The sequence below is a fragment of the Zea mays genome, chromosome 7, assembly GCF_902167145.1.
Source record: "Zea mays cultivar B73 chromosome 7, Zm-B73-REFERENCE-NAM-5.0, whole genome shotgun sequence".
Classification (NCBI taxonomy): domain Eukaryota; kingdom Viridiplantae; phylum Streptophyta; class Magnoliopsida; order Poales; family Poaceae; genus Zea; species Zea mays.
Window position 1 is genome coordinate 75,273,167 of NC_050102.1, and position 26,966 is coordinate 75,300,132.

Here is a 26,966-nt window from a genome sequence, read left to right on the forward strand (position 1 = left end):
TTAATTAGAGGAACCAGAGGAGTAGTTGGCTTCACCGTAGGGCCGTCAATGGGGTCTGGGCACAGTACTTGCTCTGCCGAGGTTGGTTGCAGAGGTTCTTTGATTTGGTTTTGTCAGTCACCCTTCCTTTGGGGAGTTGTACTGTGTTTATCAGACTGGAGAAACCTAACGGGCGGCTATGTCCTCTGGGAAATCTTTGTAAAGGCTACGTAGTGAGACCCTGCAAGGTCACCTTGGTAGTGATCAATGGGGAGGCTAGAACCCCGGGCAGAATGGGAATCACGGCTTGTGGGTAAAGTGTGCAACCTCTGCAGAGTGTTAGAAACTGGTATATCAGTCGTGCTCGCAGTTATGAGCAGCCTTGGGATCCTCTTCGATTAGAAGAACTTTGGTTACTTTTATGATGATGATTAACAATGGTGATTATAATTCTGATCTCCGGTATTTCTTCTTGGAGGGAGTGCCTCTGGGTAATAACTGGGTTATTACTAAAATTTGGCTCTACTTATAATAATAAAACTTGACCAACTGAAAGCAACTGCTTAACCTTAACTCCACATACAGCTAGTCCACTTTAGCCAAACGGGATATTTGCTGAGTACGTTGATGTGTACTCACCCTTGCTTTACAAACCACCCCACCCCAGGTTGTCCCCACTGTTCTCAGTGCTCAGGAGGTGAAGTTGGCAACATGGATGACTTCGAGGAGTTCCAGGAATATGATGAGTTCTAGTGCTTTCTTAGTGGCAAACCCCCAGTCAGCTGCCTGTGTAGGCTTACATTCTACGTTTTGTTACTCCGCACTTTGATATTATTGTTGAACCCTATGACTATGTATTAGACTCTGTGGATGTCTCAGATATCTTGATGTAACTAAGTACCTTTCCGCTATTTAATTTAAGCATTGTGTGATGATGTCCAATTATGTAATCGCTGTGTACGTGAGTTCTGATCCTGGCACGTATATGGTTCGCATTTGGTTTACCTTCCAAAACCGTGTGTGATAATAAGTTAGTTAGACCATTGTATTAGCGCTTGCTCTAGGTTATGCCTAGTGATTAGAAGTGAGGTTAACCACCCTTAAACCCCTTGATGATTACATGCATCATTGTAAGTGTACCGAGTGGGTGTAGAACCAACTATGTTTGTGGTGTGGCTATCATTGTGTACTGGAGGTAAGGAGGCTCACAGTGTTTCAACCAGAAGCTTGATAATGGATATGCGGGGAGCGTCTAGGAGAGGACGAAACCGAAGTACCACTTGCACTTGGAGAAAGGTTTGGAGCTATTTTTAGATTTACCTGACCAAGAGCTTTTTTGGATGTCTCAATAAAAATATCGATGCGTCAATGGGAGTGTGTATCTCTACGTATTTAAGCTTCTAAATTTACATTGTAACTTTGGTTATTTTTTTATTTTCTTAGCTTAGTTATAGGATAGTTGATAGGACTGGAACCTGGTTGTATAACTCCTTTTATCGTAGAGATAGCAACACTTAGTCGAAACTTTAGTTGCACATATAAACGTTTGGTTATCTAAATACATTTTGATTAAGAAAAAATAGAGGCCATAGTTTAAAGCAAAACTAGATTGTATAATTCACCTCCCCTTTTAGGTGTCAACATTCTCTACAAGTGGTATTAGAGCCAATGGCTCAATTAGAACTTTTGGTTAAAATGACATTGAGCCAACACTATTAAAAGGGGATGGATGGATATCTCTAGGCCACATCAATTTGATGGCACTAACTTCACCTATTATAGTGATAGATTGGCTTGCTACATAGAAGCCAATGATCTAGGTGTTTGGAGAGCCACTCACAATGAGATGAAACCAATTAAGAATCCCAAGAAACTTATCGCGGGTGATAAAAAGAAATTTAGCCAAATGCTCGAGCTAAAAGTTATTTGTTTGAATATCTTAACATGGATATTTTAATCAAATATTAACTCTCAAAATTACTAATGTGATTTGATTAAAATTAGACGAGCTTCATGATAGCATAAGCAATGTCTGGATAAAAACTTTACCTAACTTTGAATGATTATAAGTTTTTAGAATGAATGAAAATGAGATTGTTGAGGAAATGTATTATCATTTGAATCTAATTATAAATGAGCTCAATTTTATTAGCATAACAAAGCTAGATCAATGGACGTTGTGAGGAAGATCAGCTCAGTGCTACATCAAAATAAATATACGAGTGTTGTCACCGTGCTTCAAACCATGGAAGATTTGAGCACAGAGACCCTAATACTTGTGATTGTCTAAGCTAGTGGAATATGAGATGTCATGTAAGATGGATCAAGAAGCCACTTCATCAAGCAAAGGCATTGTCTTACATGCAAAGAGAACAAGGAGATAAAGGGCAAGAAGCAAGTGGAAAGCTCAAGCTTAAGCTCCTCATGTGAATAACATGAGGAACATGATGATGAATATGATCAACACTCCACCTCATCCTCCAAAGATGATGAAAATACTATCCACAGATTCAGAAAAGTGATGAGATCATACACAAGATAAACCTAATGGGTATGCCCATTAAAGTTGAAGACACCTTGTTCAATATTGACAAAGATAAAGAAATAAAGAATGGATGTTTTGAATGTGGCAAGAAGGGTCATTTCTAAGATAATTGCCCAAACAAGACCACACCCAAGGACAAAAATAGGGGCAAAGGCTAAGCTCTCACATCAGTAAAGATTTGGGATGATTCATCAAGTGAAGATGAAGCTCTAGACAAAAGACATGGTCGTAATCGCTCTTCATAACGCTCTTCTCATAAGTGCCTTATGACATGAGGTAACATTAATGGTTCATCCTCTGGTGAGAACGATAGTGATAGCGATCACAATAATGAAAAGCTCTCTAGAGAAGAACTTATGCAGGCCGTTAGATTCTTTGCAGAAATTTACACTAAATAGAAGGCTTAATTGAAAACCTTAAAATCAAAATTAGTTAGCTCATAAAAGGGCTGTCAAAATTTGCTTGAACAATATGAAACCTTTGGAAAATTTAAATTTTGAGCTATCTAATAAATTTGAGCAATTAGAAGCTAGTGCAAACACCACTATCGATGAACACCTAATAAAAATGAAAACTACAAGCAAAATTATCTAGCTCTCAAGGTGCTTATCATAATTTCCTAAACAAAATGGAAGTCTTTAGATACACAATGATGAACTATCTAACAAGCTAAAAGCTATCGATAGTTTGCTTAAGGCACATAAAATTGAAACAACTAAAACTAATAAAAAGGATGCCTCCACTTCTTGCAGTGAATGCATTTATATCTTCACCCCCTTGCAAACACTATTCAGAATATTATTTTAGAAACATGCTCAAAATAAATTGCGAAGGATAATGAGCAACTCCGGAAAGAAGTGGTTGCCTAACTAAGGATTTGACCAAGAAGAAAGGCAAGGAAAAGCCAACCCCACCTCGTCAGGATAACACCAACAAGGAAGTGAAAAAGCTTGCAAAGGGAGAAACTATTGTTTGGTTGGTATGCCGCAAGGAATACCACAAGCCCTTTTAGTGCAAAGTGAAGAATGTGGGAGAAAGACAAAAGCAAACAAGCAAGCTCTATCGAAGTTTGGTACCGACAACACACTACAGGATATACCATGTAGTGCTTTTGGGTGGATGGCGAAGTCGATTGTAACTAGATGGTTCGTGTAGGGTACCATAGAACACAAAGAATTATACAGGTTTGGGCCTTTGAAGTGCGTAACAACCTACGTCCTATGTGTTTATGAGATTGTATTTCTCGGTGGTTATGATTACATGGAGTTCTGGGGCTAGAAGATGACTATGCCTACTGCGATCTGTCTCGTTTCATAAGGGTGACTCTTTTTCCTTACTCTGATGGAAAAACCAAGTTACACGCACCACGCCCACGAACGTTGCCAATTCAAAACTGACTCTGACCTCTACGTAAGTTAGTGAGTCCTCAGGGAGCACGCCATGTCGTCTGCATGCATAGGATCTAGTCCATGCTCCTTCACGCCCACGCAACCGTCATTAAGACCTACTTCTGGTTGTGCTCGGATGACTGGTTTGTGGAGCCTTGATAGTCGACCCATCAAGGCCTCTTGAACGGCCCACGGATCATAATTGGGTCATGGCCACCTAGGGGATATTTATCCCGCACAAGCCCCGAGGCTCAAGCCAATTTCGAGGATAATTGGCTCGAGACTCCAAGAATGAGTTCTGCCCTTGATGATGTGTATCACCGAGTCAACTAATTGCCCTTCTTGGATGTGATTTTCTTCCAGGATCTTGATTGATTGGATGGACCCTAGGTGCACCCAATGTGTGTAGCCCCTGAGCTTCGAGCTGACTTGAGGAGAAATCAACTCGAAGGTCTCAAATAAAAGCTTCCTCAAATGGATCTATCAACTTGTCTTGTAATGGATCAATTACTGCTCCTTCATGGATTCAAATGTGTGACCGAAGTCTGCTCAACTAAAGTTCGGCCATCTAAGGTCAATTTAGCTGAAGTCTGATAGGTTCTCCTAACTGAAATTTGTGTTGTCAAGGTGCTCGAAGAAATCCTGTCTAACTGAAAGTTCCACGGCCCAGACTTGGCCGACTAAAGTTAGGTCGGCTGAAGTATGGTCGGTGTAACGCCCTAAATTTAGGGGTAAAATTTTTTCTTCTTTTTACTCACCAAATTCAGGCATTACTCTCTTTCCTTTTCTCGTTTCGCTCCTTCTTCCCAATTTCAAAGCAATATAGTGACGGGTGTCCGTGTCATGTGTAAACAAAACCTAAGTGTCATGGGTGTTGCATCATGCTGAAGCATATTTCTTTGTCTGATGTCGTGGTTAGTCGCGTGTTCGTCTCGTCCCGTTTTGGATTTTGGTTCGCGATCGAACTCCGATTGGTGGTTGTGCGTGTCGTGGGTTTTGACCCGCTGTATGGCCCAGCCCGGCTCGGTCCAGCCCGCGCGCCCCTGGCACTCCCTGCCCTCCCCTACGCGTGCCCCCCTCCCCCTGATCCCTTTCTCTCATTTGATTTCTCCCGCGCACTCCCTCTTCCACCTCTCCCTCTCTCTCCCCGTGGTGCCCTAGGTCTTGGAACGGTGATCGCCGGAGTTTGGATCCCCGAGGTGAGTTTCCCCTCCCCTCCCCTTCTCTCTCTCTCCCCCTCCCCTTCTTTGTGGTAGAACCTCCCAAGTCATTAGGCCCACCTACAGTTGTCCTTGTCCAACGGACCTTAGACAACCCTGCAGGTGCACTTGATCACTTGACAAGCTCGGTATATGAATTCTTTACCTTCCCAAGAGCGTTTTACCCGTCACGCAGACATTACAAATCATCGGAGATGCGGAAGTGCGGAAGCAGTTACAATAACTTACGTTTATTTGAAAAGTAAGACCGAGTTAAGTATTTACAGACTAGAACATAATATACGAGTGCAGAGTATTATTATTACAAACCATGGGAGGCAAAAACTCCTCCCCAAATAGATAGTAGAAAGTTTTTAACGGACGGCCTTCCCTCTCGCAGCTCTAGTCTTGGTGTTCGTCTTTGGGTACCACCTTTGAACAGAAGCAACAAAAATTTGTCGCTTCCTCACCTAAAACAACATGGGACAAAGCCCTGAGTACGAAGTGTACTTTCGCAAGACTTACCCGACAAAATAAAAGACTCTCAAGGATATGCTGGCTTTAAGGGAGTCAAGGTAAGGCTTATCAATAATCAATGACTCTGTTTGCAGAAATGCTTACTAAAGTGGATCCTTAAAATCCAATTTTAATTTGATAGGTTAAGTAAAATTACCTGCAACTAGAGTTCTTTCTACCCTAGTTCAAACACTTGACCTGCACTAGCCAATTTCTTAACAACCCTTCATCTTTACTGGATTTCTACCTATAGGTCAGTGACCAAGTCTTCATAACCGCGAAGGTACGGCGATCCGAATCGATTATACTCAGCTGAGGATCTCCAATCACATGACATATGTAGCACTTAACCCTTGCATATGTCAACTCGCCACCGGGGTTCTTAAGACCAGATCAGGTTCACGCCAACCGAGAGCACAGATACACCACCGTCCAGCCTCTTCCCACGGAGGGTACACGCTACTCTCACCATCTCTCCATGCCCATTGCATGTTATCTTATTCTGGTATTAGTCTGCCCGAGGCAAAGCTTACCCATGACGAGGCATGTGACCAGCTAAAGGGTCCTCGGTCAGCAGGCCTACATCGAGACGGTCCTTAATCGACTCAGACAGAGACACTACACCGAGACTCTCTTCTCGTGCAAGTCACCCGCCCGGTCTCAGCTTAATCCTTTCAAACCCAAAGTTTGGTACCTAGCAGAGGTACATCTTTTCCGATGTTGAACCCATCATGGCCATGATGGATCCACCATCAAGTTTTATTTTCAAAAACATCCCTCCCACTTTGCAACATCATCTTTTTGTAAAAACAAAACATTTTGTTTTGCTAGAGCAAGACTAAGCATAGGAAAAACTTTTTGTAAAACAGGGATTCAAAGGAAGGTAATCAAATTCAAGGAAGGAAATGCAGGAATTGTTTTAGCACTCAACTCCTATTACCTAATGCATCAAGCAAGTGAGAAAGATTTTAAAAGAAATCAAGGAGGTGGCAAATGCACCAGGGCTTGCCTTGTTTCACTGGTGAATCAGGCTCGGACCCGCAGATGTCAAAATAGAAACAGCTGCCTGCCTGATGTTCCTCAAGTGGTGGTGGTGGTGTCCTTTCTTCTTCAACTTCAACTTCTTCTTCATTTGCTATATATAGCCAAGTATAATAATGAATGCTCATGTAGTGCTCATGAAGATGCAAAAACAATAGAAATTGGTTATCTAAAGTCTTGAGTACAATTTTCCTTCACGGTTCTCTGAGAACCTAGGGTTTCCGGAGTCAATAGTGAAGTTCACAGGGCAGGGGGTAGGGTTTTGGGTTCTAAGTATCAGACAAGGTCCAAATCATACCAAACTCTACCCAAGGCTTCTAAATATCATTTAGAGATTATCCCAAAAATTAAGTGAATTTTGGATTTATTATTTATTTTCTAAAAATCCAGAAGCAAGGTCTTAGGCTGTTTTAAATACTCTATAATTTCCTATTTGGATTAAAAATCCTAAAACTATTTTTATTAAATTCTATGGAAAATTAGGAATCTAGCAAAATTGGTCCTACATTTTTAGGATTTTTCTACAATTTTCTAGAATTGTTTTAGCTCTGGCTGGAAAAGAAAAAGAAAAGGAATGAACAGTCTTGGGCCAAATCTAGCCGAGACGGCCCAATCCCGGGTGGAAACGCGCGCGCCCGCGCCCGCGCTGGCAGACTTGCACAGAGACCCCTGTCTTTTTGAATACCCTGAAAGAGTCCAAGGCACTATTCCCGGCAGTCACTAACACTTACAAATAAATCCTTACACTTCTCTCCTTTCACAACCTGAAGTCCCCGACGTCGAGCGGCGTTGTGCAGAGCTCCGTCGAGCCCGTATACCGGCCGACTCACGCTGTGACTGGCGCCATACTTCGACCGAGACCGAATTCAAGGTCTAATGAGTGTTTCCCCCCACTTAATTTCACCAATGGCTACCTAGTTTGCTCTGTCCACGGTGACCGTGGACATCGCGGATAGCTGAACACGTTCCCGGTGATTAAGGGGGTTCTAGTTCAATTGGACGGGTCGATGAGCATCAAGGGTACATAAGAACGCTCAAACGAGGGAGCAGAAGGTATGAGCATACCTGAATCGAGCTGGCCGCGGTGAGGCTAAACCGAGCGGGGTTCTTGAGCGTTTTGGGGAGAATCCAAAATTGGAGTTCACTGGTGATCGATTGAGAGCAATACTTGGTGGCTGGGTGCGTAATGATCCTACGGAGCTCACGGTGGCCTCAATTTATAATAGGCAAGAGCGGTGGCCGGGAATTCGAGCGACGACACGCGGCGGTTGGAGAAAGAGAGCACTGGCGTAGTGGATTGGTGTCCTATTACCGTGGCAATCTCTCTGGTGATCAACGGAGAGTTACAACGGGTCACGGTGATGTGGTGGAGATACCAGGGCACGTTGCGCAAGGTCAGCAGGCGACCGTTGCCGGTGAACTTATCTGCGCCGGCCGCAAGACAAGGGGGTACGACGAACCTCATCCGTGTTCGAGTCTGAGTTAATCCAGTGCCTAGATCTTTATCTTATCATCGTTATCCCTTTGCCAGCGAACACGGACCGCGGCGACGGCGTGAATCACGGCGTAAAGATCGTCGGCAGCGATGAGGGATGAATCGAGTATCTTCTTCAGTTACTGTACCATGGCATACATCTCCGGTTGACCTGACAGAGCAACTTGAAGCTAGATTTTCTCCTAAATTCGCTTGGCAACCAATCCAAGGCTCTGCAACAAAGTTGTAGTCTAACATACCATCTTCATCTTTGTTATAGTATTCCAAAACAAATTCTTACTAGATCATGCGTAGAATTGAGCTCAAAGTCTGGTCAAACCCACTGGCAGTCCAAATTCAGACTTCAAACAGCCTGAAAACCTAACTTTGGGTGTATTTATCTCCAAATTCTTCATAACAACAATGTTTAACCCCTTAAACAAAGTTGTTCACCTTTGATAGATCTACAATATTGATGTGGTGACCTAGGGCAAAATCCCTTTTGTTTGGAAGTTACCAGGCCCTAAAGATGAACCCATTACACTGAAATTCAAACTTAATCAAAACAGTTCAAGTATGGCTCCTTTGCAAATAAGTCCAAATCTCAAGGTTTGGGTTGCAAATCTTCATAATTGTGAACCATATGACATAAGACACCTTACTTTGATAATTTTTTCACTTTAGTCCAAAGTGCACTAATTTTGCACTTAACCCCCTAGGGTTTAAGTTTAGGGTTTTCCAGGGTCCTTTTTAGGGTTTTTGACATTTCACGGGTTTGGATGTCACTTGAGTTCATCTATGGAGATACTTTATGACTTTTTCAATTGAATTTTGAAGTTTTCTCTTGTTTAAGCCTTGTTTGCTCTATTACACCCAATCTAGGGTTCAGTTCCCTATTCCAGGGTTTTATTTGCAAAAGGTCATATCAATACAACTTGTTTGAAATTTTTGCCTAGTGAATGCACTCTAGGTGTAACAAACATATGGAATGCCAATGCTTATGATGTTATGCTCAAGTTTTAGTAACAGTAACACCAGGGGTGTTACATCATTCCCCCATAAAAGAATCTCGTCCCGTGATTAAAAGTCCTAGGGCAAGTAATGGAAAAGGAAACACGGCATGTCTTTATTTCCTTATTCTTGGTACAAGGCAGGGGTGGTTTGGGGCTCACTTCTTTATTACAACAATTGTATACACTTTACAAATTACATGAGGCTAAAAAGCCTAGGAAATTCTCTTCTAAAAATTCCTGAGTTTCCCATGTAGCCTCATCTTCTGAATGCTGGTTCCACTGTATCTTGTAAAACTTGAGAGTTTTCCTTCGGGTAATTCTGTCCTTTTGATCCAAGACTCGAATAGGGTGCTCTGAATACGTCAAGTCTGGTTCTAGGGCAACATCCATTACTTCAATGGTTCGATCGGGAACCCGAAGACACTTCTTCAACTGAGACACGTGGAACACATGTACTGCAGACAAGGTTTTGGGTAACTAAAGTCGATATGCCACTGGTCCATATCTTTCAAGGATAGGAAAAGGACCAATATACCGGGGTGCAAGCTTCCCTTTTACCCCAAAATGTGATATACCCTTCATTGGTGAAACTTTCAGGTAGACATAGTCTCCAACTGGAAAGTACAAGGGTATCCAGTGTGTGTCTGCGTAACTCTTCTGACGGGCTTGAGCTTTCTTCAAATTATGAATTATTCGTTGAACCTTCTCTTCTGTCTCTTTTACCATATCAGGCCTGAAGAAATATCTTTCACCAGGTTCAGACCAGCTTAACGGAGTGCGACATCGTCGTCCATATAAAGCTTCGAAGGGTGCCATCTTAATACTTTATTGATAGCTATTATTATATGAGAACTCCACTAATGGTAAACAATCATCCCATTTCTGTGGGAACTCCAGAACACATGCTCGCAACATATCTTTGAGTATCTGATTTACCCTCTTAGTCTGCCCACTGGTTTGAGGATGATAGGCCGAACTATGGAGCAACTTGGTTCCCAGGGATTTATGGAGTGCTTCCCAAAACATGGCTACAAATTGTGGTCCACGATCCGACACTATAGTCTTGGGAACCCCATGCAGACTAAGAATACGAGCAATGTATAATTAGGCATAGGCAGTAACCGGGTGATCTGTTTTGACTGGTAGAAAATGGGCTATCTTGGTAAGTCGATCAACTATAACCCAAATAGAATCATACCCTTTTGCTGTCCTGGGCAATCCCACAATAAAGTCCATGCTTATATCTTCACATTTCCATGTAGGGATAGGTAGAGATTGTAATGGACCAGCAGCCTTCATGTGTATGGCCTTGACACGTCTACAAGTGTCGCATTTTGCCACATAGCGTGCGATTTCAATTTTCATTTTTGTCCACCAGTAATGCTGTTTCAGGTCATGATACATCTTAGTGCTTCCAGGATGAATAAAATAGCGACTAAGATGTGCTTCATCCAAAATTTGCTGGCGGAGCTCCTCATTTTTAGGCACAACTATGCGGTTATTGAACCATACAACACCTTGATCGTCTTTTCGGAAGCAGTCGGCTTTTCCAGCTTCTATCTTCTCATGAATGTGCTTCATTCCCTCATCACTTCTTTATGCGTCAATTATTTGTTACAGGATGACTGACTCAAGCTTCAAATGATTTGAAGTTCCATGTTGAATCATTCCCAGGTTCAACTTCTCCATTTCTTGGCATAACATCTTGTCAGAAGTCTTCATGGTAAGACAATGGTAGAAAGCCTTACGACTTAACACATATGCCACAACATTAGCTTTGCTTGGGTGATAGTGAATTTCTAATTCATAATCCTTTATCAGCTCGAGCCATCTCCTTTGTCTCATATTGAGCTCTGACGGGGTAAAGATATACTTTAAACTCTTGTGGTCTGTATAAATGTGACAGACATTCCCCAGCAGATAGTGACGCCATATTTTGAGGGCATGAACCACCATAGCTAACTCCAGGTCATGAGTTCGATAATGTTCCTCATGCCGTGTAATACCCAATTTGTAATTTGTTAGAGATAATATAAATGGAGAAAACAAATTCTCCTTATCTATATGTGAGTTTGACCTTTAGGTATCATCACATTGAACACCTTGCTAAAAAACATAATTAATAAGATACATGCCACTAAAATATGCATCATGCTGGGATTTCATCTTGTGTGCACTTTTGTGACAATATAAAAAAAATAAAATAAATGAGAAATGAAGGAAACAAAAATAGACAATATACAAGATAAAACAAAATATATGGTTAAATAAAATATTACCATGCTAGTATGTTTATTTTGTAATTTCAATTTGAGTGCAAGTTCACATTTAAATTTGAATCCAAATTTGAATCAAAAAGATTAGAGAAGGAGAATAGAAAAAAAAATGAAAAAAGGACAACAGACCTCGGTTTGGGCCCAAACTCCCTAGTGGCCCAACTCCTGAACGCGCAAACCAACTCTCGCGGCCCAGCTATGGAGAAGGCGCCGACAGCTGGGCCCACAGGTCAGCCATTCGCGGGGTCCGCGCGTCAGCCGCTCGGCCAAACTCTCCTACGCGCACTGGCACGACTGCTGCGTGGGTCCCTTGGGGTAGCTCTATCTTCTTCCCCCCAATAACCACCTCCGCATGGCTCGCCCTCCACTCTGGAATCCGTCGTGATCTGGTCAAGGATATCCCCTCGATCCGAAACCCACGCCAGAATCGTTGGCGTCCACCGCCCCATGGCCCTGCCCAGGCACACATAAGATGGCCCCTGCGACCTCCTCTAAGCCATCGATGAGTAGAAACAAAAAAAACAGTGAGCGCCCTGTTGAGAAACGCTGAGGACCGGTCGTCGCAGGGCTCGGCCTCGCGCGGTGCAATCCGGGGGAGTACGCATCGGCTGGGGGCTTTCACTGGTGCTCGGTGATGGTTGGCTGGGGAGCTCGGCCTCGCCGCCGGACGTGAGTACGGGAGAGAGAAGAGGAGCAGTGGGCTGCTGCCGCCATGGACCCTTGTCGATGGTGTCCGCTTGTGTGTGAGGGAGCTGTCGCTCGTGCCACCGTGGGAAACACTGCCCCATTCCTGATGAACTATTCGTTGGAGTCCTCGGACCACCACCAAACCGCCTCCTGCCATGATTGTTGGTCTCCGCGACGTGATCTCCGGTAATACCCTGACCAGCGTGTCCATTCGATTCCCCGCTTTGTTTTAAGTCGGATTAGATTCCCGGTAGTGCACCATTCGGGGCGGATCGACACACACCGGTGGCGCCGCCGCCGTGAAGGTTCGGTTGACGCCATCGCCCGATGCCAGGTGGAAGACGCCTGCCCAGCCGTTGAAGCCTAATCGGACGTCCAGGATTAGAATCCGCTCGGGTAAGGCTTACGCCGTCGATTCAGGAACCAACGGATAGGATCGCTTATTTGCGTAACGCTTCGGGATGTAAATTTCGACCGTAGGATCCGATCGGTCGGATCAGGGGGATTCTGGGATAATTAAATCTGCACCGTAGATCCTGATCGGACGGCCGTGATCACAAGATACCCCTTCCGCCCTGGAGTTTTATTAAAGAGACCCTGAGATTTTAGAATATCAACCTGCCATCCTCTGGCGTTGTGTCCTGTGTCTGCGGATTATTTCCCCAAAGCCCCTGCACTTTTCGGTAAATGAGGCCCGGTCCAGTGCAGTTGAAATTGAATAAATAATTTGGAAAATGGATTTTTAATAGGAAAATAATTGCTAGAACTTTGATAATTCATAGAAAATGCATATGAACTCCAAATTACTCCATTCCAGTTCCTAAAATTTTGTTTTATCATGACAACAGTAAGAAAATTAATCCCACAATTAATCCTATTTTAAACATATAAAACCTTTGGAAATTCATAACTTAAATTCTATAACTCCAAAAATTATGATTCATGTTCCTAGAATTTTATTTTAATGCGTAGATTATTACTGTGTATTTTGTATATATGTTTGGTGTAATGTTAATTTCTCTATATGCACTGTGCTTGTTTGTGTTGTGGCGAGTAGAAGAGCCCGTGACTGAGGATCCTGGTGAGCAGCAGATAGAAGTAGCTGAGCAGGAGCTCATTGAAGGCAAGTTGTGCCCTTGACCACTTTTTACCCAATAATGTTCTTAATGTCACTTATTCATGCATAGGTTAATTTTGATGGGACCCAATAGGTCACCCTAGATTGTTTATCTCATTACCTTGTTTACCCCTGAATCACTTGGGTAGTTTTGCTATTGCTTTACATGGTTTTGGGATAATCATTTATTATATCTATGTTCCAATTCTTGTTGTTATTTTATTTATGTTCATGTCAAGATCATTAATGTTAATTGGAACATAGAGCTTAACTTGAGAACCACGTGCCACCACAAGGGTTTAATGGGACGCCCTTGGCTGACTAATTAGGAAAGCTAGTGGAAGACTACCTTACCCGAAAGGGGCAAGGGCAGTAGGGGAGTGGTCAGTGTAGGGAGGTCCTTGGTTGATTTTGCTGCGATGGCGGTCAGGCAAGAACCCTGCATTGGAGCTTCCTATAAACTGTAGCGGGTTTTCGGAAGCTAGTGGAACTTTGTAAAGGCCTCGTAGTGTTGCCCTGCCGCGCTTCCTAGGTAGAGGTGTACGGGATTCGCGACCCCTTGGCAGATGGGTAGCATGACTTGTGGGTAAAGGGTACAACCTCTGCAGAGTGTAAAACTGGTATACTAGCCGAGCTCACGGTCATGAGCAGCTCAGGACTCTCTGATGATTAAATTATGGAACCTAAACTCAATTTGTCATTTGCATTTGCATGGGTTCATTATTAATCTTGTTCTCTATTATTTTATTATGGTTTGGTATTTACTTACACTTAGTAATTGCTAATAAAATTTTGACCAACTACTTAAAAGCAATGCTCAGCTTTAACCACTCTCTTTGATAAGCCTTACACTCCATGAGCTCCCACCTTTGGTGAGTTCATGTCACATTATTCCCCACAACTTGTTGAGCGATGATCATGTGTGAGCTCACCCTTGCAGTCTCACACCCCCCCCACAGGAGAAGAACAGGTGGTTCAGGAGGAGCCACAAGGCGAGGAGTTTGATCTGATCTAGGTGGTGTTTCTCAATTGACATTGGCGCCAATGATCCTTAGTTCATTTTATGTTTATCCTTTTATTTTGTAATAAGTCTTCCGCTATGTAATAAGTACTCTGATGTTTTATGACATTTATCTCTATACACTCTGTTATTATATATGTTGTCTTCTTGGCGCATGTATGAGATGCACCTGGCTTTGTTCCTTAAAGCCGGGTGTGACATGCCGGCTCAACTGCCTTGAAGCATAAGCTATTACTCGGCCTGCTTGCATTAAAACACAGCCGAGACCACTGCCTGATGTGTCACAATACACATCAAAGGGTTTTTCAATATCCAGTTGAGCCAATACCGGAGCAGTGGTTAATAATACTTTTAGCTGCTCAAAAGCTTCATTACATTTTGAAGACCAATTGAATTTAATATCATTCTTCAATAAACTTGTGATTGGTTTCACAAGCTTAGAAAAATCCGAAATGAATCGGCGATAATAAATGGCCAGCCCAAGGAAATTTCGGACTTGATGTACAGTGGTTGGGGGTTTCCACTCCAAAATATCCTTGACTTTGCTGGGATCTACCGCAATCCCCTTAGCAGATAATACATGTCTCAGAAATTGAATCTCCTCCAGCCAGAATGCGCACTTACTGAACTTAGCATACAATTGATGTTCCCTTAAGCGCGTCAATACGATCCGCAAGTGTTGAGCATGCTCCTCTTCATTCTTGGAGTATATTAAGATATCGTCAATGAAGCCCACCACAAACTTGTCCAACTCGGGCATAAATACCGAGTTCATCAGATATGTGAAGTGGGCAGGAGCATTCGTCAGTCCGAAAGACATAACCAAATATTCAAATAGTCCATACTGCGTGGTGAATGCGGTCTTTGGTATATCTTCGGGTCGGATACAGATCTGATGATAACCCGACCTGAGGTCAATCTTGGAGAATACCTGAGCTCCGGTAAGTTGATCAAATAGAATGTCAATCTGGGGAAGAGGGTACTTATTCTTGACAGTGACCTCATTAAGGGGTCTATAGTCCACGCACATCTGCAGCGTTTGATCCTTCTTCTTGACAAAAAGGGCTGGACAACCCCAAGGCGAAGAACTTGGTCGGATAAATCCTTTTTCAAGTAGATCTTGCAATTGGGTCTTGAGTTATGCCAGTTCATTTGGAGGCATTCGGTACGACCTTCTAGAAATAGGAGCCGTACCGGGCTTCAACTCAATCACAAATTCTACATCTCTTTCTGGAGGCAATCCCGGCAGATCTTCCGGGAAGACATCTGGGAACTCACATACTACCAGAATATCTTGGATCTCCGGTATGATGGCTTCATACACTCTGCCAGTTGGTCTAGCTGGAAGGGCTATGGGGATAGACAAAAGAATCACTTCTTGGCCGTAACTCAACCTGATTGTTCTCAGATCAGTGTTGAGGATTGCTTTATGCTAGGCTAACCAATTCATGCCCAAAATTACATCTATGTCTTGGCCTTTTAGAACAATCATGTTTGTTGGGAAGTCCCATTCAGCCAATGTTACGGGCACTTGGTAAGCCACTTCTTTAGTAAATATTTGTCCCCCAGGTGAATGAATAGTAAACCCTTCCCTTGATTCAGTATATGGAATGCAATGTTTTTCCACAAATTTCTTGCTCATGAAAGTATGTGAAGCACCAGAATCAAAGAGAATAAGCGCAGGGTGATTGGCCACAAGGAACATACCCATCATCACTGGTTCGCCTTCCGGTGTTGTGGCCACTTGAGTGTAATAGATCCGTCCTGTTTTCCTTGTATTTTTGGTCGTGGTATTGGTTGCCGCATTTCCCTTAGAACTCCCGGAACTCTGTTGATTATTTGATTGATTTTGCCTCGGGTATGGACAGTCCTTAATGAAATGCCCGGACTTTCCACAGTTGAAGCAGCCGATTGATGAGCTAGGAAGAGCAGGGAAACGAGTGCCAGGGGCACCCGACTGATTTGTAGCGGTGGGGGCAGCGGTAGGACGGATGAACACTGGTTGCTTAAAAGGGAAGGAGGGTGGGCGTGATGAAGAACGATTCTGATTGAAAGGTCGGATGACCAACCTTTGTCTCTTTTCAGGCCCCCTGGTTGGGCCTGTCGCCTCCATTTCCCTTTGATTTGCCGGAGCCTGCATATTTAGCTTCCACTGCCAGCGTCGTGCTAACAACCCTTCCATAGGTAAGATCAATGCAAGTGGCCATCTTTCTTTGCATTCGATCGTTCAAGCCTCTCATGAAGCAATTCCTCTTCTTTATATCCGTGTTGACTTGATCGATTGCGTATTGGGATAAGTGGTTGAATTTATTGAGATACTGGGTGACAGTATCCCCGCCTTGCTTCAGCTTCATAAACTCCTCCTGCTTCATATGGAGGACTCCTTCAGGTATATAATGCTCTCTGAAGGCCAACTTGAACTCACCCCACGTGATTTGATGACCAGCCGGCTAAACGGCAACAAAATTTCCCCACCACGTACTGGCATGGCCACGCAATTGTTGTGCTGCGAATAGGGGCTTTTGAATCTCCGTGCACCGGAGAAGCCCGAACTTCTGCTCAATAACGCGGATCCATTCATCCGCTTCCAAAGGATCTTCGGCTTTGACAAATAAGGGAGGGCGTGTCTCGGAGAAATCCATATATGATGTTTCATGGGGGCCTTGCGGATATGCCCGCCCACCTTGTTGCTGCATCTGTTGCCCTGCCATTTCCCGCAGGAAACAGGTATTGTCAGTCGTAGCATTAACCAAGGCAGCGATGGCCTCGGCTAGCGTCGGAAGTACTGGGGGTGGATTTGGAGTTGATTCCCTCCCACAGGGAGTTCCCACCCCATCCTGTGCGCGAGTCTTAGACGGCATCTGAGGCAAAGAATATTTTAACCATCCATCTCACATTACTGAAAAAGGTAATGTTACAGACTCATATATACAACAGGATTACATTACCTATTACACACTACTACTACTTCTATACTATACTACTCTTGCTTCTTGTCGCTTTTGGTAGCCTCGCTGTCAGGCGTAGGAGACCACTGGTCGACCAAATTCATTGAAGGAGGGGGCCTAAAAAGGTCCAGTTCTCCTCCAAAGGCCTCTCCTGCTGCTCCAGATGGTCCGGCTCCCATCCCGACAGGATTCGCAGGGACGTTCGGGTGTAATTGTGAATACAACACATGAACTTCTTCATGTAATGTATTACAATATACCTGCAAGTTATCAACAGCTGAGTTGAGCTCTTCCATGCGGGCTTGAGCTCTAGCTTCTTTTGCCCAGGCTAGCGAACGAGAGTTCATAGCCCAGTCGAGCGCTAGATCCCGATCCGCTAGCTGGTCTTGTAGGTGGCGGATTTCTGTCCTCAATTCATTGATTCTGTTGCCATCTGCAACCCATAGATCATTCCTATGTCGGAGTTTTGCTCGAAGCTGATCAACTTGTGCTTCTAGATCCCCGATCGGATCGTTACTACCACTGCTGCTATCTTCATGTTGTGGGGGCAAGTTGATGACGGGGCACGCCAAACGGCCCGGTTGACTTGCGCGCGGTCTTCCTCGTGCGCGGCGGCATATCTCCATGACGGGAAAAACCTTATTAGTATAGTTTTTAGCATGATGCATGTATAATTACAAAATCAACCTTAGTTGATTCACACCTTCTATACATTGCACTCTTACTATCTGGTCTTTAAAATAAACTCTTCAGAAATACTTAGGTAAGAATGGAAGAAATTTTCTAGATAAGTCTTGAAAAATTCTTTTTGAAGATGCCTCATAATATCTGCAGAGATGGGCTTCGCTCTGATACCAGCTGTGGCAGAACCTCCCAAGTCATTAGGGCCACCTACAGTTGTCCTTGTCCAACGGACCTCAGACAACCCTGCAGGTGCACCTGATCACTTGACAAGCTCGGTATCTGAATTCTTTACCTTCCCAAGAGCGTTTTACCCGTCACGCAGACATTACAAATCATCGGAGATGCGGAAGTGCAGAAGCAGTTACAATAACTTACGTTTATTTGAAAAGTAAGACCGAGTTAAGTATTTACAGACCAGAACATAATATACGAGTGTAGAGTATTATTATTACAAACCATGGGAGGCAAAAACTCCTCCCCAAATAGATAGTAGAAAGTTTTTGATGGAGGGCCTTCCCTCCCACAGCTCTAGTCTTGGTGTTCGTCTTTGGGTACCACCTTTGAACAGAAGCAACAAAAATTTGTCGCTTCCTCACCTAAAACAACATGGGACAAAGCCCTGAGTACGAAGTGTAATTTCGCAAGACTTACCCGACAAAGTAAAAGACTCTCATGGATATGCTGGCTTTAAGGGAGTCAAGGTAAGGCTTATCAAAAATCAATGACTCTGTTTGCAGAAATGCTTACTAAAGTGGATCCTTAAAATCCAATTTTAATTTGACAGGTTAAGTAAAATTACCTGCAACTAGAGTTCTTTCTACCCTAGTTCAAACACTTGACCTGCACTAGCCAATTTCTTAACAAACCTTCATCTTTACTGGATTTCTACGTATAGGTCAGTGACCAAGTCTTCATAACCGCGAAGGTACGGCGATCCAAATCGATTATACTCAGCTGAGGATCTCCAATCACTCGACATATGTAGCACTTAACCCTTACATATGTCAACTCGCCACCGGGGTTCTTAAGACCAGATCAGGTTCACGCCAACCGAGAGCACAGATACACCACCGTCCAGCCTCTTGCCACGGAGGGTACACGCTACTCTCGCCATCTCTCCATGCCCATTGCATGTTATCTTATTCTGGTATTAGTCTGCTTGAGGCAAAGCTTACCCATGATGAAGCATGTGACCAGCTAAAGGGTCCTCGGTCAGCAGGCCTACATCGAGACGGTCCTTAATCGACTCAGACGGAGACACTACACCGAGACTCTCTTCTCGTGCAAGTCACCCGCCCGGTCTCAGCTTAATCCTTTCAAACCCAAAGTTTGGTACCTGGCAGAGGTACATCTTTTCCGATGTTGAACCCATCATGGCCATGATGGATCCACCATCAAGTTTTATTTTCAAAAACATCCCTCCCACTTTGCAACATCATCTTTTTTGTAAAAACAAAACATTTTGTTTTGCTAGAGCAAGACTAAGCATAGGAAAAACTTTTTGTAAAACAGGGATTCAAAGGAAGGTAATCAAATTCAAGGAAGGAAATGCAGGAATTGTTTTAGCACTCAACTCCTATTACCTAATGCATCAAGCAAGTGAGAAAGATTTTAAAAGAAATCAAGGAGGTGGCAAATGCACCGAGGCTTGCCTTGTTTCACTGGTGAATCAGGCTCAGACCCGCAGATGTCAAAATAGAAACAGCTGCCTGCCTGATGTTCCTCTGGTGGTGGTGGTGTCCTTTCTTCTTCAACTTCAACTTCTTCTTCGTTTGCTATATATAGCCAAGTATAATAATGAATTCTCATGTAGTGCTCATGAAGATGTAAAAACAATAGAAATTGGTTATCTAAAGTCTTGAGTACAATTTTCCTTCACGGTTCTTCGAGAACCTAGGGTTTCCGGAGTCAATAGTGAAGTTTATAGGGCAGGGGGTAGGGTTTTGGGTTCTAAGTATCAGACAAGGTCCAAATCATACCAAACTCTACCCAAGGCTTCTAAATATCATTTAGAGATTATCCCAAAAATTTAGTGAATTTTGAATTTATTATTTATTTTCTAAAAATCCAGAAGCAAGGTCTTAGGCTGTTTTAAATACTCTATAATTTTTTGTTTGGATTAAAAATCCTAAAACTATTTTTATTAAATTCTATGGAAAATTAGGAATCTAGCAAAATTGGTCCTACATTTTTAGGTTTTTTCTACAATTTTCTAGAATTATTTTAGCTCTGGTAGAAAAAGAAAAAGAAAAGGAAAGAACAGTCTTGGGCCAAATCTAGCCCAGACGGCCCAATCCAGGGTGGAAAACGCGCGCGCCCGCGCCCGCGCTGGCAGACTTGCACAGAAACCCCTGTATTTTAAATACCTCGAAATAGTCCAAGGCACTATTCCCGGCAGTCACTAACACTTACAAATAAACCCTTACACTTCTCTCCTTTCACAACCTGAAGTCCCCGACGTCGAGTGGCGTTGCGCAGAGCTCCAGCGAGCCCGTATACCGGTTGACTCACGAAGTGACTGGCGCCATACTTCGACCGAGACCGAATTCAAGGTCTAATGAGCGTTTCCCTCCACTTAATTTCACCAATGGCTACCTGGTTTGCTCTAGCCACGGTGACCGTGGACATCGCGAATAGCTGAGCGCGTTCCCGGTGATTAAGGGGGTTCTAGTTCAATTGGACGGGTCGATGAGCATCAAGGGTACATAAGAACGCTCAAACGAGGGAGCAGAAGGTATGAGCAGACCTGAATCGAGCTGGCCGTGGTGAGGCTAAACCGAGCGGGGTTCTTGAGCGTTTTGGGGAGAATCCAAAATTGGAGCTCACTAGTGATCGATTGAGAGCAATACTTGGTGGCTGGGTGCGTAATGATCCTATGGAGCTCACGGTGGCCTCAATTTATAATAGGCAAGAGCGGTGGCCGAGAATTTGAGCGATGACGCGCGGCGGTTGGAGAAGGAGAGGAGCACTGGCGCAGTGGATTGGTGTCCTATTACCGTGGAAATCTCTCCGGTGATCAACGGAGAGTTACAACGGGTCACGGTGATGCGGTGGAGATACGAGGGCACGTGGCGCAAGGTTAGCAGGCGACCGTCGCCGGTGAACTTATCTGCGCCGGCCGCAAGACAAGGGGGTACGACGAACCTCATCCGTCTTCGAGTCTGAGTTAATCCAGTGCCCAGATCTTTACCTTGTCATCGTTATCCCTTTGCCAGCGAACACGGACCGCAGCGACGACGTGAATCACGGCGTAAAGATCGTCGGCGGCGAGGGGGGATGCATCGGGTATCTTCTTCAGTTACTGTACCATGGCATACATCTCCGGTTGACCTGACAGAGCAACTTGAAGCTGGATTTTCTCCTAAATTCGCTTGGCAACCAATCCAAGGCTCTGCAGCAAAGTTGTAGTCTAACATACCATCTTCATCTTTGTTATAGTATTCCAAAACAAATTCTTACTAGATCATGCGTAGAATTGAGCTCAAAGTCTGCTCTAACCCACTGGGAGTCCAAATTCAGACTTCAAACAGCCTGAAAACCTAACTTTGGGTGTATTTATCTCCAAATTCTTCATAACAACAATGTTTAACACCTTAAACAAAGTTGTTCACCTTTGATAGATATACAATATTGATGTGGTGACCTAGGGCCAAATCCCTTTTGTTTGGAAGTTACCAGGCCCTAAAGATGAACCCATTACACTGAAATTCAGACTTAATCAAAAGAGTTCAAGTATGGCCCCTTTGCAAATAAGTCCAAATCTCAAGGTTTGGGTTGCAAATCTTCATAATTGTGAACCATATGACATAAGACACCTTACTTTGATAGTTTTTGCACTTTAGTCCAAAGGTGCACTAATTTTGCACTTAACCCCCTAGGGTTTAAGTTTAGGGTTTTCTAGGGTCCTTTTTAGGGTTTTTGACATTTCAGGGGTTTGGATGTCACTTGAGTTCATCTATGGAGATACTTTATGACTTTTTAAATTGAATTTTGAAGTTTTCTCTTGTTTAAGCCATGTTTGCTCTATTACACCCAATCTAGGGTTCAGTTCCCTATTCAAGGGTTTTATTTGCAAAAGGTCATATCAATACAACTTGTTTGAAATTTTTGCCTAGTGAATGTACTCTAGGTGTAACAAACATATGGAATGCCAATGCTTATGATGTTATGCTCAAGTTTTAGTAACAGTAACACCAGGGGTGTTACATTCTTCTTCCCCACGCGGCCTCCCTGCCCGCGCCCCTGCACGCCGCCCCTCGGGCCTCCCTCGGCCGCACCCGGCGAGCCCCTCCCCGCCCCGGCGAGCCCCTCCCCATGCCCGGCGGCGCCCTGGCCTCGCGCCCGCAGCCCTGCGCCAGCGGTCCCCGCGCCCACGGCCCCCAGCGCGCCCGCGCCCGGCGCCGGCAGCTCGGCCCTGCCCGCGTGCCCCTTCCCCGCCGAGCCCGCCCTCGCCGCGACCTCGCCCCGCCGAGCCCGCCCCCCGCCGCGAGCCCCTACTCCCCGGCCACGCGCCCGGTCCTGCGCCCTGGCCCGCCTGGCCGCGCCCTGGCCGCGCGCCCCCGGCCGTGCTCCCGGCTGCACCCTCGCGCGCCCCTGCCCGAGCCCGTGCCCTGGCGGCCTCGCGCCACGCGCGCTTACACGGTTCGCGTGCCCTCGGCACGCGCAGCATGCTCTCACGCGCGTGACGTAGTCGCACTGCGTTCAACCCTCTTCTTAATCCATTTTAATTTTTAGCTTAGTCGATGTGCTGCGTCGCGCGCTTCGCCGTGCGACGGTTCATTTTAAATTCGTCTTTATTAATGTGCTGCGTCGCGCGCTTCGTCGTGCGATGATTCTTTTAATTTATATTTATTAAAGTGTTGTGTCGCGCGCTTTATCGTGCGACGATTCGTTTTAAATGCAGTTCTGTTGACCTAAGCTGTCGTGCGTTTCGTCGCGCAATGCTTAACATTTATCTATAATTAATGCAAGAATCTCGTTGCGCGCTCTATCGCGTGGTGAGTCGTTTATTTCTTAATTCAATTTAAATGTTGTGTCGCGCGTCTCGCCGTGCGACCACTCCCTTTCATTTATCTTTATCTATTCATAACGATTTAATGTGGAACATGACCTTACTCTATGTTAAATGCAGTGGCCAAATTAATGCCCTTCCATTAAGCGAGTGGTTTAATTTATAATTATGTAATGTGATCGCTTCTCGACGGTATACTCGACTGTCATTTCCTCTTTCTCTCTTAACCATAATTGCGAGCCTCGCGTGGAACGTCTGTTTGATTATTGCATTCCATTGTATGGTGTATTGTTCTTTTGTATTAAATATGTGGAATGTATGTTTGAACTCGTATAGAGAACGATCTGGTTGAAGAGCCCGAAGAACTCGCAGGAGAAGCCCCTGAGCAGCAGCTGGTTGGTGGAGGCAAGTGTCCCTTGACCCATCTTTGTCCTATACATTCTATAATTCAGTTCCTGCATTTACACAGTTATACCTAAGGATTGACTAGCTTTTGTTATCCATGTCCTTGTTTACCTATTTGAGTTGGATTATTATTGTTTAGCTTTATGGTATTGCTCAACTCTAATCAATGAACATGATGAGATTTATCAATGATACAATGTTTCCCTTCTTGTTTATGATATACTTGTGGCATTTAAGGGGGCTCGAGCGGTTTCTCGAGTGCCTCTCCGTAAGGACCTGTTCGTTGGATGACCGCCCGGGAAAACAGAGCAACCATGAGGGTGGAGTGGGATGCCCTTAGCTAAATAATTAGAGGAATCGGGGTGTAGTTCGCTTAGCCGTCGTGCCGTTAATGGGGCTCGGTGTATGCGGCTCGCTCTACCAAGTTGGTTTGCCCCTTAGGGAAGAGTGCGGTGCATTTAGGAAACCTAACGGGCGGCTACAGCCCTGGGGAATCTTTGTAAAGGCTACATAGTGATACCCTGCTGGGTCACCTTGGTAGTGATCAATGGAGAGTCATGATCTCCGGGCAGAAAGGGAATCACGGCTTGTGGGTAAAGTGTGCGACCTCTGCAGAGTGTATGAAAACTGATATATCAGCCGTGCTCACGGTTATGAGCGGCCAAGAGAGCTCCATTGATTAGTGGCAATGAGAATGATGGTTTTGGTATTGACCATGGTAATGGTAAGTGGTACTCTTTCCGTTTGGAAAGGAGTACGTTTGGGTTAATAACGTGGGTTAACTCTAAAACTTGGCTTTCTCTACTAGTAATAATAATCTGACCAACTAAAAGCAACTGCTTGACTTACCCCCACATAAAGCTAGTCCACTATAGCCAAACAGGACACTTGCTGAGTATGTTGATGTGTACTCACCCTTGCTCTACACACCAAACCCCCCATCCCTAGGTTGTATGCATTGCAACCACTGCTCAGGAGAAGATGAAGCCGTGGAAGGAGACCCCCAGGAGTTCCAAGATTACGATGAGTTCTAGGCGTGGGTTAGCGGCAACCCCTAGTCGGTTGCCTATGAAGGTCGTGTGTATCTACATTTCTTTTCCAAACTTTGATTATTGTAAAGACTATGTGGATGTCTCAGACATATGATGCAATCGACTATTATTCCCCTTTTATATTATTGTTTGAGCACTGTGTGATGATGTCCAGTTATGTAACTGTTGTGTACGTGAATTGCTGATCCTGGCACGTACATGGTTCGCATTCGGTTTGCCTTCTAAAACCGGGTGTGACATAGATGGTATCAAAGTCGTGCTGACTGTAGGATCGCTAACCTAGAGTAGAATGGTCGTTCTAAGGATTATAGACCCCTATTCTCACCTTGACTTTGGTATCCCTTCAAAAGTTGGTCATATCGACCAAACCTATGTTCTACTATATATTATACCTTGCTAAAAATCTCTTGTTTATTCTAATTCCTCATTTATTCATGGTTTACTTGCTGGTCATATTAGTTCTGTTCTCACTCTTATGCTTACGGTGTCTTTTGTAGATGGCTCATCTTAGACACACTGCACGGAAGTCTGTCATCCCCTTCTTACCCTCCCGTCTCGCGGAGCATCCGCTTTGTCGTCCAGTGACCGGTCAGTCCAGCCACCTGGAGAGGCTGCACCACCGCCTGCGTGAGGAGCAGGAGCGTCGACGACAGGAGCAGGAGCAGCAGGCTCTTCTTTCTCGCTCCAGCAGGAGATAGAGTCTGTGAGGAGCTGCTCCCCTGTGCTCCCGCTGGAGGCTCCCCCTGCACCACCACTGAGCACCCCAGCCCCTGGATTATCTGCTGGAGGAGACCCAGACGACGGAGGTGGCGACGACAGATCGAGCTTCAGCACCGACCTTTTCGCCAACCAAGAGTTGGAAGGATGGGTTGCTCGACCCATCACTCGTGACGCTGCTCGCGGGTGTCACTTCCACGATGCGCTCGACACCCTGCTTCGTCGGGCACTCGACCGGCGTACTTGGTCCATCGAGTATCGCTGTGTGGTCTTCCAACACAGTCGCAGGGTCTACCTGGACCGCTGAGAGGCGACCCGCTTGGTGCACCGTCCAGAGAACAGTCTCCGGGGTGCGGAGGTCTGCTTAGAGCTCTATTCCATCTCTAAGCGGGATTCAGCTGAGGCAGCCATGCAAGATGCCACACGGCGTGCGCTTTCGCACTACTGTTCAGTGCTCGGTGGGGTAGCTGATGGTCTCAACCTGAAGTATTGCCCCCGCCGTCCATCTGGTAGCACAGGAGGCGTGATTGTCTCACCCGTTGGTGAGGACAATCCTAGGTTGAGCAGCACAGTCAACCTAGCCGCCGTGCTAAACATGGAGCTGGACCATGCATTAGACGAGCTGAGTAGGGCTCATGCTGAGATCGCCCAGCTACAGGCTGAGCGCGTGGAGCATCGTCACCTGGATGATGGCTCCCTCGCTCCCATCGGGACTCAGCACCCGTATCGCTCACCTCGGCGTGGACACCAGTCCTATGGCAACCCCGACTGCAGGACCAAGATAAATTTAGAACCATAGATCGTCAGAGTCGGATCTTGTAATTAATACGAAAATATATACATAGAAGCTATAGTCTTAGCGTTAGTCTTGCTTTTAGTTAGTCTTAGTTAGACAGGGTAGTTTGCTTATCCTGTGCATTTATGTTTGTTATGATGAACTATGTTGGATTTGAATCTTTGTAATGATTGTCACCAAAGTGTGGGTATCCCCTGCATTTTGGCTTACCTGTTATATGTTAATGAAGTTAGTTATCTAGTTGGGAAGCCTTTCATTCCACTTTCCTCTTTATCTGAGAAGTTGTGTTGGTCTGTGTTGGAGATCAGTGAAGATGTTCATTTGTTCAGTATTGTGGAGGATTTTATACTCTTTTCTTATGCTGCAAGATTTGCAAAATCAGTTCTGATGTGTGGTTGCATTCTGCAGATGTCAGAAAACAAGCGCAGAGGAGGAAGGCGTGCTCAGCAGGAGCAGGCAGCCCCACAGGATGAGACACCCCAGCAACAGCAGCTGCCACCCCCGCCCCCGATGTCCATCGAGCAGATGTTCATGATGCAGACTCAGGCGGTTCAAGCCATCGGTCAGACTCTGGCCGCCATTCAGCAGCAGCAACAACAGCCACCACCTCAGCCTCAGATGCCTCATATGCCCAGGGACAAGCGTGTTGAATTCATGAGAGGTCATCCCCCAACGTTCGCTCACTCTTCTGACCCCATGGATGCTGAAGACTGGCTGTGCAATGTGGAGCGGGAGTTGCATACCGCTCAGTGTGATGATAGGGAGAAAGTCCTGTATGGTCCCCGTCTATTGAGAGGAGTAGCTCAGTCTTAGTGGGAGTCTTACCTCACCACCCATGCCAACCCCGACACCATCACCTAGGAAGAATTCAGAGGTAGCTTCCGTCAGTGCCATGTTCCCGCAGGTCTGATGACAGTGAAAAAGGAGGAGTTCCTGGCCCTCAAGCAAGGGTCATTGTCTGTCAGTGAGTATCGAGACAGGTTTCTGGAGCTATCTCGCTATGCTCCTGAAGATGTCAACACCGACACCAAGAGACAATATCGTTTCTTGAGAGGCTTGGTCGACCCTCTGTAGTATTAGTTGATGAATCATACCTT